The 17,029-nt window shown below is 42.4% G+C and overlaps 1 long non-coding RNA gene across 1 annotated transcript in view; it reads right to left on the minus strand.

Moving 5' to 3' along the window:
- Positions 1–13,174, minus strand: part of LOC119977848 — a 34,189-nt gene extending 21,015 nt beyond the window's left edge. The window contains exons 1-2 of the long non-coding RNA XR_005463296.1: positions 13,089–13,174; positions 12,241–12,316 (exon numbers count right to left, since the gene is read on the minus strand). This is a non-coding gene — a long non-coding RNA (uncharacterized LOC119977848). The remainder of the gene's footprint in view (positions 1–12,240; positions 12,317–13,088) is intronic.
- Between the last annotated feature and the right edge of the window lie 3,855 nt (positions 13,175–17,029).

Below are 17,029 nucleotides of genomic sequence, written 5' to 3' on the forward strand. Positions count from 1 at the left end.
GCCGTTAGATCAGTCCCCTGCTTGTACGACTTTGCCGACTGCTCATACTGCGGTGGGTTATGTACTTCCCTCATTGAATGATGTACGAGAATGACATCCATCTGGTATTTTACACCTTCCAGGGTCTGAGACATTGTTCTTTGGAATATCTCAGGTGCAGAAGCAATTTCGAATGGTGACGTATTAAAATCATAATCACCAAAAAGGATGATGAAAATAGTTAGCAATTTGGATTCTTTGTCCAAATGCAACTTCCAAAAGTCGCTGTTAGCATGCAATTTTGTGAAGATACCTTTTTCTAATTTGATAAGGCTTTTACCCATTGATGCCATTGGGTGGATTTCGCATTCTATTGACTTGTATAGTTGAGCCAAGTCCACACAGATTCCAACTGAACCATTATGCCTTGGTACTGTGGCCATTCCTGAACACAACTTCATTGGTATTGTTACTGGAGAGATGACCCATTAATAATAATAATAATAATAGTAATCTTTATTGTTACAAACACTGCAATGAAGTTACTTTGAAAAGCCCCTAGTCACCACATTCCGATGCCTGTTCCGGTGCACACTGGGAGAATTCAGAATTTCGAAATTACCTAACAGCACATCTTTCGGGACTTGTGGGAGGAAACCGGAGCACCCGGAGGAAACCCACGCAGACACGAGGAAAACGTGATGACACCGCACAGATAGTGGCCTAAGCCAGGAATCGAACCTGGGGCCCTGGAGCTGTGAAGCAGCAGTGTTACCCACTGTGCTGTTCAATCTCACTTTTGACTTTGTCCAAGAGTTGGTGAAGAATCTTCCTTGCTGTGAAGAGACATATTGGCTTTTTATCTGCCCATAGGGTTATGTCATAGTCTGGTTCAAGCTTTCCTAAGCCAGCAAGTAGGGGTGGAAATTAATTTCTGAGTACATTACTAGACTGCTCAGCACTTTGTCAACCTTCGAAATGAGCCTCAGCTGCCAGCATGCTTCTTTGGAAAATGATGAAGACTCCTGGCTCTATATCATGTACAGGGATTCAATAATTTCTTTATCCTTCTATCTTAATCTTCTCAAGTGTTTGCCTATTATTTTTAGTGTAGTCCCTCCTGGATATTGCAACTGGATGGCGAGTGGCTGCAATGTCAGATTTTGAAGCCATTTATTTCATCAGATAATACTGAAACACTCGTGTCAGTTTCTGGCTTGAATTCTGTGGGATGACCATCAGCATCCCATTTAATGCTCCAATAATCATTTTCTGCATCCTTAACTGCCTCCAAGAAGGTTAGTTGTTTTTTTCTGTGGCTTTTACATCCTTTGCATTTTACTTGGTTTCGTTGTTATCTCCCTCTTCTTTGAGCTCCACGAGCTTTGGATCTGCAGACTACTTTACAATTTCGTAACTTCCCACAGTTATGCCACTCAACTCCCTCTGTTGGACATTCTTCCCGCTTGTACAGGATTTTCCGCCACATCAAGAGAATCTGAAAGTGGCCTTTGCGTGCTTTTTCCCTGATTCTTTGGGCTTTTGCTTCACTACGTTTAGCCTTTTTTGTCCGACAATTTAAATGGCTTCACTCATTTCTTTTTCCCAAGGGACATCACTTTTCCCATGGACAACTGCTCTGTATTGCTTCCTTAGCTCAGTTCATCACACTATTTGAGAGAGTTAAATCTTCCCTCGTTTGCAAAAGATTGTAGACCCCAACCACTATACAATCATGTTAATTCATCTCTGAAGATTCCAGAGTTCTAATTCTCTGCAAGCCTGTACAGGTCTTTTATACAGGAATTTTGGATCACCCTGTTTGTGTCTCTTCATATTAAATTTCACTCACTCAATTATCAAATTATTTTGAACACTGAAGTATGAATTGAATGCCTGGAGGAACAACTCATATGAGCTAAAGGCTTCATTGATGCCCTGTTTTGCAATAACATCATCTACTATGGTTCCTACTGCATAGCACACTGACCCGATACTTCTGGTCCTTCTTATGCAAAGCTGAAGTTGCCCTGCATCTCAGAGTATAGTAATCCTTATTGTCACAAGTAGGCAATGGAGTTACTGTGAAAAGCCCCGTGTCGCCACATTTCGGCGCCTGTTCGGGTACACAGAGGGAGAATTCAGAATGTCCAAATTACGTAACAATACATCTTTCGGGACTTGTGGGAGGAAACTGGAGCACCCGGAGGAAACCCACGCAGACACAGTGAGAAAGTGCAAACTCCGTGACCCAAGCCGGAAATCGAACTTGGGACCCTGGAGCTGTGAAGCAACAGTGCGACCTACTGTGCCGTCCCATCTGGAGAATCTCTACCTCCAATTGTCTGTGTTAAACATGTTATGAATCTGCAGTACTTGAAATGGTTCTGGGAGAGGCAATGTAGATTTCATGCTTGTCCTAAGTTGTTGCTGTTTGAATAGTTTGGCTTTTAGATTAAGAACTGTACTCACTCCTGTCTGGATTCTGGGTCTGTGTGCCTGCTTGCAACTGTAGCATCCACAATGCTCCATTCTCATGTGAGTCATCAATCCCTTTTCTTCTTGTCCTTTTTCTAAAGATCTGAAGGTCTTTCAGGTCTGCAGTCTTCTCTTGGTGTTTTTCTGGTCAGTATAGAGGGGGAAGCAATTTTCCTAAATCATCCAATATTTGCAATCGGAAGAATATCCACCTTTTTATTATTTGTCAATACTTTGGCCAAGGATATTATAGCAGCAACCTAGTATGAGATTTCATAATGATAGGACAAAATGGTAGTCCTGTGAATCGCACGTTACACAAATGATCGTTGTAAGACAAATATAGAGATGTTCCATCTAAAATGACTAAAACTCTAACATTTGTGGAGTGATTTTGCGGTTGGCTGCTTTCAGAGAAATCACATGCACACAGCGCCTGATTTTCTGTCTATTTAAATTAATAGACAAACTATTAGGCTCTGCACTCCTGCAATTTCCCAGCTAGTGCTCCCTGTGAGTGAAGTTCCATGCTGGGAGTGCACAGACACAGAATGATTTGTTGTGTCATTACAGGTTCTCCCTCAGGACTGATATGCTCACAGACATAACACGTTACATTCCCCCAACAAAAATAGCCCATCTGCTTCGCTATCGTTTGGAATTAGAGCAATATGAGTGTCAATACCACAGGCAAAATTGAGGATGCACAGTTTTGATTGAGGTTGAGCAATATTCCTGCTCTACCTCACCCCCTTATGAAGATTGATTGTCCTGAATTTCACTGTTTCCTCTGAAGAAAATGGAACGTTTTACCACGAGGCTACTGGCATCTCACCAGAATGTATGTGGTCACTTCTTGACAAGATCGGCAAGACCTCTGTGCATCACACATCATTGCCACCTTGATAATCAAGCAGAAATGCTAGAAATTGGTATTCTTCATGTGGTATAGATGCAAGATGTTAGATCCAAGGGTACTCCAATCCTCAGAAGGGTAACTTGGAATGCTGGTTCTTAATTGTTTATTTTGCTATTTGGTATAATATTAGGACAGATATGTAAACTAGTGAGGAAAGGTCCAGTCTATTGTCGTCATTTAGATAAAGGAATGTTTATTAAACTGCAAAACACACAACCAGAAAGGCCATAAAGAGAACAAAATTACAACCAAGTACAATAATACCTACATACACAGCATGTTGGGTGGCAGGGTAGCACAGTGGGTAGCACTGTTGCTTCACAGCTCCAGGTTCCCAGGTTCGATTCCCCACTTGGGTCACTGTCTAGGTGGAATCTGCACGTTCTCCCTGTATCTGCGTGGGTTTCCTCCGAGTGCTCTGGTTTGCTTCCACAAGTCCTGAAAGACGTGGGGTGAAATTCTCCGCCCCCCACGACGGGTGGGAGAATAGCGGGAGGGCCTTCCTGACATTTTTGCCGCCCTCCCGCTATTCTCTCCCCCCCCCCGCCGAAGTCCCGACCCGAATCGCTGCCGCCGTTTTTTTACGGCCGGCAGCGATTCTCAGCTGTTAGATGGGCCGAAGTCCCAGCCCTTTCCGCCGTTTTTACGAACGGCAAACACACCTGGTCTTGCCGTTCGTAAAAACGGCGTCACAAACTCGCTATTTATAACCATGGCACCGATTGGCACGGCAGTACCACGGCCGTGCCAAGGGTGCCATGGGCCAGCGATCGGTGGCAGCGGGCCCGATGCCCGCGCACTACTTGTCCTTCCGCCGCCCCGCAGTATCCATTCGCGGGGCGGCTGAGGGGCAACCCGGCCCGCGCATGCGCGGGTTTCGCGCAAAAACGCGATGACGTCACCCGCGCATGCGCGGGTTGGAGTCTTCCAAACTGCGCATGCGCGGCTGACGTCATATGAACGAAAATCGTTAAGCCCGTCTTGCCGGAGCCTACGGCGTCGGGCTGCTAGCCCCGACCGGGGACCAGAATCGGTCCCCCGTCGGGAAGGGGCGCGCTGCCGTAAAACCCGCCCGGGTTTTACGGCAGCTTTACGATTTCTCCCGTTTTGGGAGAATCGCGCCCGTGCTTTTCGGTAATTTTGTAATTCTGAATTCTCCCTCTGTGTACCCGAACAGGCACCAGAACGTGGCGACTCGGGGATTTTCACAGTAACTTCATTGCAGTGTTAATGTAAATCTACTTGTGACAATAAAGATTATTTTTTAAAAGTACACTTAAAGTAACCCCTTTAGAAATCTATCTACTTTCCTAAACTCCAATTCTCCTTTTCCCAAAACAACACCCCATAAGGTTTAACTCTATAAGCTAAATGCAGCAAATAATTACCAAACACAATTTGTATCTTTTTATTAATCCAAGTAATCAAGTCCTGGAGGTCACCACTGACTGAACCAGCCGTAGAAATCCTGAGACAGAGCAGAACAGAACTTGGGAATTCTGCAGTGAGCGCCTCACATTCTTACTCCCCAAAACCTGCCCAACATTTTGGGGGTCTCACGGTAGCATGGTGGTTAGCATCAATGCTTCACAGCTCCAGGGTCCCAGGTTCAATTCCTGGCTGGGTCACTGTCTGTGTGGAGTCTGCATGTCCTCCCCGTGTGTGCGTGGGTTTCCTCCGGGTGCTCCGGTTTCCTCCCACAGTGAAAGATGTGTGGGTTAGGTGGATTGGCCATGCTAAATTGCCCGTAGTGTAAGGTTAATGGGGGGATTGTTGGGTTACGGGTATACGGTTTACATGGGTTTAAGTAGGGTGATCATTGTTCGGCACAACATCAAGGGCCGAAGGGCCTGTTCAATGTTCTATTTGCAACATGTTCCATTTGCGAGGGCAGCCTATGGTTCTCCAGGCGACTTTAATTCATTTTGTTTTGGTAAGGAGGTGGAACTCGCTCCCACAAGGAGAGGCTAAACTGAATAGTATAGATGTGTTTAAGGGGAATCCAGGCAAGCAAATGAGGGAGAAGGGAATTGATGGTTACAAAGGCAGATTTAAATGAGGAAATATCGGAGGAGGCTCAAGTGGAGCAAAAATTTCAGCATGGACTGATTGAGCCAAGTGGCCTGTTTCTATGCCGCATATCTTATTAAATATTCATTCCCTCCATCACATTTACGCAGTGACTGCTGTGTGCACCACTTAAAGGATGCAGTGCAGTTTTTTTGCAAGGTCCCTTCCATAGCACCTTCCTAACCTTTGACCTCTACCACACAGATGAATAAGGTCAACAGGCGCATTGGAAAACTACCACCTGCAAGTTCCTGCAGCCCTCGCCTCCCCCCCCCCCCCCAATCCCCCATCCCATACCGCCCCCTCCCCCCCACTCCCCCAAGTCACAATAGATTGCTGTTCTTCCATTCACTGTCATTGGGTGAAAATTCTGGAACTCTCTCTGGAACAGCACTGCAGTTAGGTGTAACTACACCAGGCTGACTGCAACAATTTAAGAAGACAACTTAGCAGCTCCTTCACACAGCCGGTTAGGAATTGGCATTAAATGCTGGCCTTGTCGCCGATACCCACATCCCATGAATGATTTACAAAAACTGAAACCAGCAGCAGTTAAAAATCCTCCCAGATTTGGATCAGATTTTACATTAATGTCTATACAGAGATTGAGTTAACTATGAGATTGATTGATTGATTGATTTGATTTATTGTCACATGTACTGAAGTACAGTGAAAAGTATTTTTCTGTGGCCAAGGGAACGTACACAGTATGTACATCGTAGACAAAGAGTGTAATCTACAGAGAACATTGACAAATGGTACATCGACAAACAGTGATTGGTTAAAGTGTGGAACAAGGGGCCAAACTAAGCAAATACATGAGCAAGAGCAGCATAGGGCATCGTGAATAGTTACAGGGAACAAATCAGTCCGAGGGGGAGTCGTTGAGGAGTCTTGTAGCTGTGGGGAGGAAGCTGCTCCTATGTCTGGATGTGCGAGTCTTCGGACTTCTGTACTTTCTGCCTGATGGAAGGGTCTGGAAGAAGGAAATGCCTGGGTAGGAGGGGTCTCTGATAATGCTGTCTGCCTTCCTGAGGCAGCGGGAGGTGTAGGCAGAATCAATGTATGGGTGACAAGCTTGTGTGATGCGCTGGGCTGAGCTCACCACACTGCAGTTTCTTACGATCTTGGACCGAGCAGTTGCCATACCAGACTGTGATGCAGCTGGATAGGATGCTCTCTATCGTACATCTGTAGAAGTTTGTGAGAGTCAATGCAGACATGCCAAAATTCTTTAGCTTTCTTTTGATTCCGTAGGGAGTAGAGACATTGTTGGGCTTTCTTGACTGTCACATCAACGTGAGTGGACCAGGACAGACTGTTGGTGATGGTGACCCCCCAGGAATTTAAAGCTATCGACCATCTCCACTTCGGAGCCATTGATGCAGACGGGAGTGTGTGTTGTGCTATTAAACTCTCAAGCAAGAACTAATATTTTAAAAGGATTTCAAAAGGATTTCAAAAAAGCAGTGCTTCGAATATAAGGATAAGGAATGGCACCTTCTAGCTTATTAGGTAAATAGCGTTCATATAGCAAAATCCTTTCTGAGATCGGATCTGCTGACAGGTGAAAAGACATTAAATTAATTTTAACATTGGTTGACTTTAGAAACCCTGCCTGCATTAATAAGACTTACATTGGAAAATAAGCCAAATAGCAAATTGTCTTGAGTTTGGGGAATTGTCTCCTCTTCGGGGGAAGAAAATGGTTTTCAATAATTTGATGACCAAATTATTTATATTGCAGTTTCATTGGGATATATTTATATGCCTCATGAGTGCCTAATTTTTCCACCTATCAAGATATTTCTACATTTTCGCAATGCAGCAATCTCTGTCATATTGTTAAATGTGGGCTGTAAGCTAGTGTAATGTAAAACAGAAAATGCCTGGAAATTGTCAACAGGTCAGGCAGCATCTGTGGAGAGAAACAGAATTAATGTTTCGAGTTGATGATACTTCATCTCATCATTGACCCGAAACACTGGACTGAATGATCCGAGGCATCAGATTCACCATGCTCTGTCCTCCCACCCACCAACCTCTCCCAAATGCCGCCAATTCTCCTTCACTCCCTGCCCCCCCCCCCCCCACTCTCCGCCACCTTGCTATGCCACCACCACCACAACCTCATCCAGGTTCACATTCAAAAATCCAGACTAGGTTTTCCAAATGACACTTTTTTAATCAAAGCTTCCGCTCAACTTTTAACAGCAATTCCAGTCCAAGATTTTACACCAATCCCTTTAAGATTTCTTTCGTCTTGACTTCTGTGCAAACTCCTCACAATTGCTTTAACTTGTGATTACCAGACTATATTAAAATGGCATTAGATGTTTAATTTACCTTTGAAGGTTGCTCCCCCACTTTAAATCTGATTACTGCAATCGTCTCTTTAACTCAGAACACTTTGTTTACTCTACCTTGAAAATCTTCTGACCCATATCCTGGTCTCTGTCCACTTAACTCTAGACTTTTTGAACACTACTCTTCATTTCACTAGTTTCCTTAACTAGTTGGCCATTAGATTTACAGCACCTGTTTCCATAACCGTATAGTATGGATTTTCTTCTGGCAAAGCTGAGAGAGATGTTCCCCCTCTAGCCTTTAAAACCAACTGTTTTTAACAGAGCAGCCCTCTCTCACTACCTATCTTCAGCTGCCCACAAATCAGCTAAACTAAAACCTGAAAGCGTCTCTACTTTATGAGGCCCCAATTGCAAAGCATCACTTACATACTTATGCATTGTATTTATTCTTCACGTCGTGGCCCTCTATAAGCACAATGGAAACACAATTAACCAACCCCCACACTTACAAACACCTTTGTCCAGCATGAGTCTAACTATAGCTTTTACCCTTCCAGGCACAGAAACATTAAATGAAAGACACTTAAAGCTGAGCCTTATTTCTAATGTTTACCAAAACAAATATTAATCCATTAAAACTATCGTTGTTTTCCAAACAATAACAAATATAATTGTCCAGCAATCATAATGTACTATTGCATTTTTTCAGTTGTAAGAAAATTTCAAAAATAATGAGTGTCCAATTAAGGGTTTGCCACAGGAGTGTAAAACTAACAGTGGTGTATCACTGCAATATCTTGTAGGCATTCCACATCCAATCAACACATTCTTCCTCACAGTTACCGGGTTAATTTAATCTATTCTCACTCTTATTTTTTCCTTTAATATGAAAAATTACTCATAAATCTCAAATACTGCTCCAAACTCTCGTTTCTTTGTAGGTGAAACCTGGAAATTGACTTTTTAAATCACTTCAACAGCTTGGGTATATAGGGAAATTTTTGCTTTTTGGGACAAATAAAATGAAGAAATATTGAAACCATTTCACAACTATCTTCACCTATTCAGCATGAAATTCTCCATTCGTAATGAATAACTTAGTTATGGAAATCAATTATACGCCGTCTCCTGCATTGCAGCTATGCAGTAATCACTCTGAAATTGATGTCCATTTTTGTTCTGATTTGATAATGTGATTGAACAGCCAAATTTTCTGCATCCAATGTTGCAATCAAATATTTCTACAACAGCTAATATTCGCTAGAAACAATTTGAGAAAAATAATTGTATTTGAATAAAAATACTGCAGAGGTCAGTGTGTATAGGTTTCAGATTCCTGTCAGTTCAGTGTGTGTGGGGGGGGGGGGGGGGGGGGGGGGAGAAAAAAGGTTTGGCTCTCTCATAAAAATGTGGTATAGCAAGCCAAAATGATCCTCTTTGTTCATTAAAAAGTAAGTGAGATGGAAAGAAGGTTCAGCAGCCAGATTATCAATTTAACTTGCAGGACTAATATTGTTTAGGCCACAGCTGGAGTATTGTGTGCAGATGTGGAATTTGCGTTATAGGAGGGATGTGATAGCACTGTGCAGAGGAGATTTACCAGGATGTTGCCTGGACTGGAGAGTGTTAGCTATGAAGAAAGATTGGGTAAACTTGGATTGTTTTCCTTGGAGCAGAGGAGATTGAGGGGGGAGGGACATATTTGAGATGTATAAAATTGTGAGGGGCATAGATAGAGCAGGCAGGAACAAACCATTCCCCCTTGGTGGAGGGGTCAGTGACCAGGATAGATTGAAGGTAAGGGACAGGAGGTGTAGAGAAGATGTGGGGGAACTCTTTTTTGCCCAGAGGGTGGTGGGTGTTTGGAATTTATTGCCTGAAAGGGTGGTGGAAGCAGAGGCTGTCATGGCATTTAAGCAGTATTTAGATGTGCATTTGTGATTCCTGGCCTGACAAGGCTGTGGGTGAATGGTATTAGAATGCGTAGGTGGTTGTTTATGACCAGCGCAGTCACGATGGACTGAAGGGCCTTTTCTGTGCTGTATGGCTTCATGACTCTATGACTAACTGACCCAGCCCAGTTCAATGCTGAATCATGCCAACTTTGGTGAAACCCATGGTCCAACACCGTTCTGTCTCGACAAGGGTATGTGATGCTGATCAGCAGCAATGGCAACAAAGAAAAGTTAAATAAAAGAATAAACAATCATACTGCTGCAACTAATATTAACTACAGGTTATTCTATTTCATGCAATTTTATTAACGGCAATTTAAAATCAATATTACTTTGATGAACACATCTCAAATGTTAACATATTATTCAGAATTATTCTCAGTAAACTATTTAAACAAAATTCTGATCCATATTTTTGGGTTAAACATGGCCAGGATTATGTTACTGGGATACAAAAACAACAAAAATAAATACTGGAAACACTCAAAAGGTTAGTAATGGACTATGGAGCGAATAGGTTAGTTAATGGTTCCGATTTTACTGTCAGCATTAAAGGAATGGCATTTATCTTTTATTTCGCTGTCAGATGCCGACAAAGGTTTGACTGGTTTTAGACAGATACTTTCCCTTGTATATTACCTGATCCAACATAGTGCCCTCTAGCAAGATCCATCAATCAATCAGATTGAAGAACCTTCACTGATCTAGGGAGAGATCAAATAGGTCGAAAGCAGGAAACATAAATTGGACTTCAATCATGTAGAAAAAGAAAACAAAATATTGAGAAATATAAATGGAACTAAAGCAGAGAGATAAAATATGTTTTAAAATCTGCATAATTAATTCTCTTCCAAGAAGTGAAACATTTTTTCCGACCCAGAGAGGCTGTTCATAAGTAATTATCATTTATTGCAAAATTAAAAACACACTTACTCTTGAATGCACTAACACTTATTTATTGGTAGAGAATGAATGGTAAGCATCAGAAATTCAGGCCATTAAAGCGATTTCAATGGCAGGTTGAACATATGAATAAGTAGCAGGAATAGGCCAATCAGCCTCTCGAACCTGCTCCACCATTTAATAATATCATGACTGATCTGATAGTAATCTCAAATCTGCATCCATTTCAACCCAATAACTCATTCCCCTGTGCTTAACAAGAGTCTATCCACCTTTGGTCTTAAAAATATTCAAAGATTCTGCTTCCACAACCTTTTCAGAAAGAGAGTTCCAAATGAAAACATTTAGCCTCATCTCAGTTTTAAATTGGCAACCTCTTATTTTTAAACAATGACCCCTAGTTCTAGATTCTTCCAGAAGAGGAAACATCCCCCCCACCCTGTCAAGACCCCTCAGGTTCTTTTATGTTTCAATCAAGTCACCTCTTATTCTTCTAAACTCCAGCAGACACACAAGCCTGCCAAACCTTTCCTCATAAGGCAACCCACCCTTCCAGGTAAACATTCTCTGAACTCCTTCCAATGCATTTACATCATTCCTTAAATAAGATGACCAATAGACAGTACTCCAGATGTGATCTCACTCCCCAATAACCTCCCTAACTTTGTATTTGATTCCCCTTGCAATAAACAATAATATTCCATTAGCTTTCCTAATTACTTGCTGTACCTGCATTCTCGTCTTTTGTGATTCATGCACTAGGACACCCAGATCCCCCTGCACCTCAAAGTGGTCAAATTTCTAACTCTTTACATAGTATGTTTATTTTTTATTCTTCCTGCCAAAATGGGCACTTCCAAATTTTCCCAATGCACAGTCCATTTGCAAGACTTTTCCCACTCACGTAACCTTTCTGTATATTTTTGTAGCTTCCTTATGTCCTCTTCACAATTTACTTTCCTACCTACTTTTGTGTCATCAGCAAATTTGGTAACTATCCCTGCAATACCTTTATCCACGTCATCATTTATATAAATGGTAAACAGTTGAGGGCCCAGAAATTATCCTTGTCACACAACATTCATTACATTTTGCAAACTACTCTCTGCTTCCTGTTGGACAGCCAATCTCCTATCCACTTCAATATGTCACCCCTAAAATATGACATTTGATTTTCTGCAATAACTTTAAAAGTGGCACTTTATCAAATGCCTTCTGGGAATCTAAGTGCAGTACATCCACTGGTTCCCCTTTATCCACAGCACAGGCTAGTTCCTCAAAGAACTCCATTTAGTTTGTTAAACATAATTTCCTTTGCACAAAACCATGTAGACTCTGCCTTATTACTTTGATGTTATCCAAGTATCCTCGAATAACATCTTTAATAACAGCTTCTAAGATTGTCCCTTTGATCTGACACTGAGGATGTCAGTAACATACACAATTGGAGGAGAAGGCTATCTCTGGCCGCAGCTTCTGGATGTCCACTTAATTGGATTTTGGAAATTGCTATCAGATTTACCTATAACAATAGGGGCTGCTGTTCTCATTATTACCACAAATACTGAGCCAATATTTCAGGTTCAGACTCTTTATCAAAGTGTTGTCACCTAAAAATTAAACTTACCTGCGTTGTCCAAAGCTTAAATACTGTCTTGCATGGAAGGGAAAATGCTGGAAAATCTCAGCAAGTCTGGCAGCATCTGTAGGGAGAGAAAATAGCTAACGTTTCAATGTCACTGAGGAAGGAAATATGGCTGTGGAAGCGAGTCTTGGTTAATACCTTGTCCAACACTAAGAGAGAAATGGAAAGCAGTGAAGTGTCTTGCATGTTCAGTTGCCCCAGCATTTTCTGTTCATGTTTCAGATTCCTAGGGCAGCATGGTGGCGCAGTGGGTTAGCACTGCAGCCTCACGGCGCCGAGGTCCCAGGTTCGATCCTGGCTCTGGGTCACTGTCTGTGTGGAGTTTGCACATTCTCCCCGTGTCTGCGTGGGTTCCACCCCCACAACCCAAAGGTGTGCAGGCTAGGTGGATTGGCCACACTAAATTGCCCCTTAATTGGAAAAAATGAATTGGGTACTCTAAATTTTTTTTTTAAATAAAATGTTTCAGAGTCCTTGCATTTACAGCTTTTTGTGGTTATTGAGAAGTTGGTTATGAAGAGTTAGTCACTCCAGCACTGTACAGCTAAGACAGAAAGATTTTTGTAACACCCTAGTGTAGTGATTATATCTTCTAATCTTAATTAAACTCTCTCACTGCCAGATTCAATAACCACAGCCATCAACTGCAGTGGAACTGGAAAGCATATCGGATCAGCCAGCATCACTGAGGAACAATGGAATGGGAATCAGGTAGGAGAATATTATAGCTGGCTATTCTGATGGGTGGGCTTGATCTTTTAAGGTAAAAAGTTTGGAACAAACATAAAACATGCAAATTAAACAGCTGTAGCATAATCTCTAATACAAACCATTTATTTCCAAACTGGGAATAATCGACTGTCCATTCAGAGTGACCAGGCAAGGCTTTCAACTTCAAATCTGTTCCATCACAAAGACTACCTATGTCCATCTTGGTAATATCGCCTGTCTCTGCCCCTGCCCCAGCTCATCTATTGCTGACACTCTCATCAATGCCTTTGTTACCTCATAATTGACTATACACATACCCTCCCGACCAGCCTCCCATCTTGTCCCCTCATAAACGGGAGCTTGTTCAAAACTTTGCTCTCCATATTCTAATGCTCACCTAATCCCTTTCACATTTCATCTTTCTGCTCACTGACACACATTGACTCCCAATTCAGCAACACCTCAATGTTAAAATTTTCATCCTTGTTTTCAAATCCCCCCATAGCTTCACCCCTCCCTACTCTGTAACTTCATCAAAACCTACAGCTTCTCCAAGTTCTCAGCTCCCCCAATTTTGGTCTCTTCAATATTACTTATTTTAATTATGTTCCCACCGTGTCATGCCTGCAGCTTTCTAGGCCTTAAGCTTTGGAATTCCACAAGAGATCGGAGCAGGAGTAAACCATCCAGCCTATCAAGCCAGCTCCACCATTTAATATAATCACTCTTTCCTACTTGCTCCCCATAGCTCTTGATTCCCAGAGAGATCAAAACTCTATCTCAACCTTAAATATGTTCAATACATTTGGGGGAGATGATGGTGTACTGGTAATGTTATGCGTAATCCAGAGGCCAAGGTTCTGTGTTCAAATCCCACCATTGCAGGTGGTTGAATTTAAATTCAATGAATAAATCTGGAATAAAAAGTTAGTTTCAGTAATGGCAGCCTGGACAGTTATCACCAATTATCATCTGGTTCACTGATGTCCTTAAGGGAAGGAAATCTGCCTTCTTTACAGTTTGGCCTACATGAGACTCCATAATAATATATTGTTTATTATTGTCACAAGTGGGCTTACACTAACACCGCAATAACATTACTGTGAAAAACCCCTAGTTGACACGCTCTGGCCCCTGTTCGGGTACACTGAGGGATAATTCAGAATGTTTAAAACACCTAACAAGCATGTCTTTTGGGACTTGTGGGAGGAAACCGGAGCACCCAGAGGACACCCACGTAAATATGGGGAGAACATGCAGACCCTCACAGACAGTGACCCAAGCCAGGAATCGAACCTGGGTCCCTGACCCACAGCAATGTGATTGACTCTTAACTTCCCTCTGAAATGGCCCAGTAAGTCACTCAGTTCAAGGACAAATTGGGATTGGCAACAAATGCTTCTATGCCAGTGATGACCACACCCCTGGAAAGGTTTTTTAAAAAATCCACACCCCTGGGAATCCTAAAGATTCACAATCCTTTGAGTGATGACTTTTCTCCTCATCTCAGACTAAGTCGGCCCCTTATCCTGAAAGTGTGTCTCTGTGCCTTAGATTCCTTGACCAGCGGGAACAACCCCTTAGTATCTACCCTGTCAAATCCCTTCAGGATCTAACATGTTTCAATGAGATCACCTCTCATTCTTCTAAATTTCAGAGAATATTGGTCTAATTTATTCAGCCTCTCATCATAGGACAACTCTCTGTAAGATTATAATGCTGCCATTGGAGGTATGGAAACCAACGTTGCACACAGTATTCCAGATGTGTATAATTGTAGCAAAACCTTTTTAAAAATTATTTTATCAGAGTTACAAAACCAGAGCTCAGAGTTTGGATAAGGGCAAACCCCTAATCCAGCTCCTTGCCTGCTCCAAAACCAATTCAAATTGAATCCAGTCCATGGTCCCCACAAGAGAGACATACCAGATCCAGGCATTACACCTGACCTACCGCTAACCTTCGCCAAAAAAACCTTTTTATTCTAGGACTCCAATCCACTTGCAATAAAGGTCAACATGCCCTTTGCCTTCCTAATTGCCCGCTGTACCTGTTTGGTGTATTCCTTGTATGAGTACAGGTCTTTCCAAACATCAACATTTCACACCATTTAAAAACCAGTCTACTTTTCTATTCTTATCTAATTAAACTCTGCCTCTCCTCCAAACGTTAATCCTAACAATATACCTCTTTGACCAAGTTTTTGGCCAGCTGTGCTAATAGCTCTTAATGTGGTTCGGTTTCAAATATTACCCAATGACACTCATGCAAAGCCCTTTGTTTGTATTTATTATGTTAAATTTTGAAAATAAATGCAAGTTTTTGGTGTAAGAACTTGCAATCTTTCACACAATTGGAAGTTTGAAATGTGACGTCCCTTTGTCATGATCTTTATTTTTTCAAGGAATTTATCCTTCACATCAAGAAAATCTAACCTTCCCAAGGGAAGAAGATCCCAGGAACTGTGCCTATTACAAGCTTTGATGAATCACTGCAGCCGTACAAGTCATGTGATGTGATCTATAGTCCATTTAGCACTCTGGCTTCACAGCGAAGGGAGCCAGGTTCGATTCCCGGCTTAGGTCACTATCTGTGCAGAGTCTGCACATTCTCCATGTGTTTGCATGGGTTTCCTCCGGGTGCTCCGGTTTCTTCCCACAAGTCCTGAAAGACGTACTATTAGGTAATTTGGACATTCTGAATTCTCATTCTGTGTATCCAAACAAGTGCCGGAGTGTGGTGACTAGGGGCTTTTCACAGTAACTTCATTGCAGTGTTAATGTAAGACTACTTGTGACGATAAAGATTATTATTATTATTTTGCATCCGTGATGTCAGGAGACTGTTTATTGCTTTTGAAAAGAAGCAGTCCCTGCAGCAATTAATCCTCTTAACAGCGAGTAAATAGTTCTTAAAATTAAATAACCCGAGTGCTTCGGTGGTTAGTGGTAATGTCACTGGACTAGTAATTTAATGACCCAGAGTAAGATCTGGGACCCAGGTTCAAACCCCACCAGATGGTGAAATTTGAATCCAATTTTTAAAAAAATCTGTAATTAAAAAGTCTAATGAAACCCTTTGTTGATATGGTTCATTAATGCCCTAATCTGCCATCCATATCTGGTCTGGCCTATTTGTGACTCCAGATCAACAGAAAATGAGAGCAGGGCAGTTCAAAACTCTGGAAAAGGATGAGTTTGGCCATGTTAAGATTTGGAAATCTAACAATTCTGGCCAGTCGTTGGCCCTTCTATTTTACCAAAAGAAAATGGAGTACCAAGTTTAAATTCAAAACCAATACCTGCATATGGTTACCCCCCCCCCCGCCCCCCCTCCCCCCCTCCCCCCCCCGCCCCCCCCCCCTCCCCTCCCCAATCTATTGTTTAGATTCAAACAATAGTGTTTCTTGAAGATGCGGCTATTGGATTGGATTTGTTTATTGTCACATGTACCGAAGTGCAGTAAAAAGTATTTTTCTGTGTGCAGCTCAAACAGATCATTTGGTACATGAAAAGAAAATGCATAATAGGGCAACACAAGGTACCCAATGTAAATATGTTCCCTGTTGCTGATAGGTCACAATTTCTTAGCATTGAGATCATAATTACATTATCTTAATATGATATTGTTATGATCCCAGCAGCTGCTAATATTGGACAAGTCAGATCCCAGAGTGAAACCTGGCCTGATAGATCCTAACTTTTTTTTAAACTGTGGAGGAAATTGCTGAACAAATTCACAGGAGTTCACAGATGAACTTTTAACCGTGGCTGATGAGTGAGAGAGAGATGGTATGATAGATTCCCAGAAGCTCGACCGTGGGCTGCCAGTCCTGCCACTGGCAAGGCTGACGGGTTGGCGGGGGAGGGGGGCATTGATAGCCCACGGAGGTGGAGCATTGTCGAGGCCCCATGGAATACCGGGTCAGACCTGTTAATGATATGCCGTAATGATATGGTGTTTACTGCACATGCAAAGTAGAACACATTGATGCCACTGTCGAGGCAACGGAGCAGGGCATTCTGTCAGGCACCCGCACCGGCCACGACTCTCCGCCCAA

This window comes from Scyliorhinus canicula, chromosome 14 (assembly GCF_902713615.1).
Source record: "Scyliorhinus canicula chromosome 14, sScyCan1.1, whole genome shotgun sequence".
Taxonomy (NCBI): domain Eukaryota; kingdom Metazoa; phylum Chordata; class Chondrichthyes; order Carcharhiniformes; family Scyliorhinidae; genus Scyliorhinus; species Scyliorhinus canicula.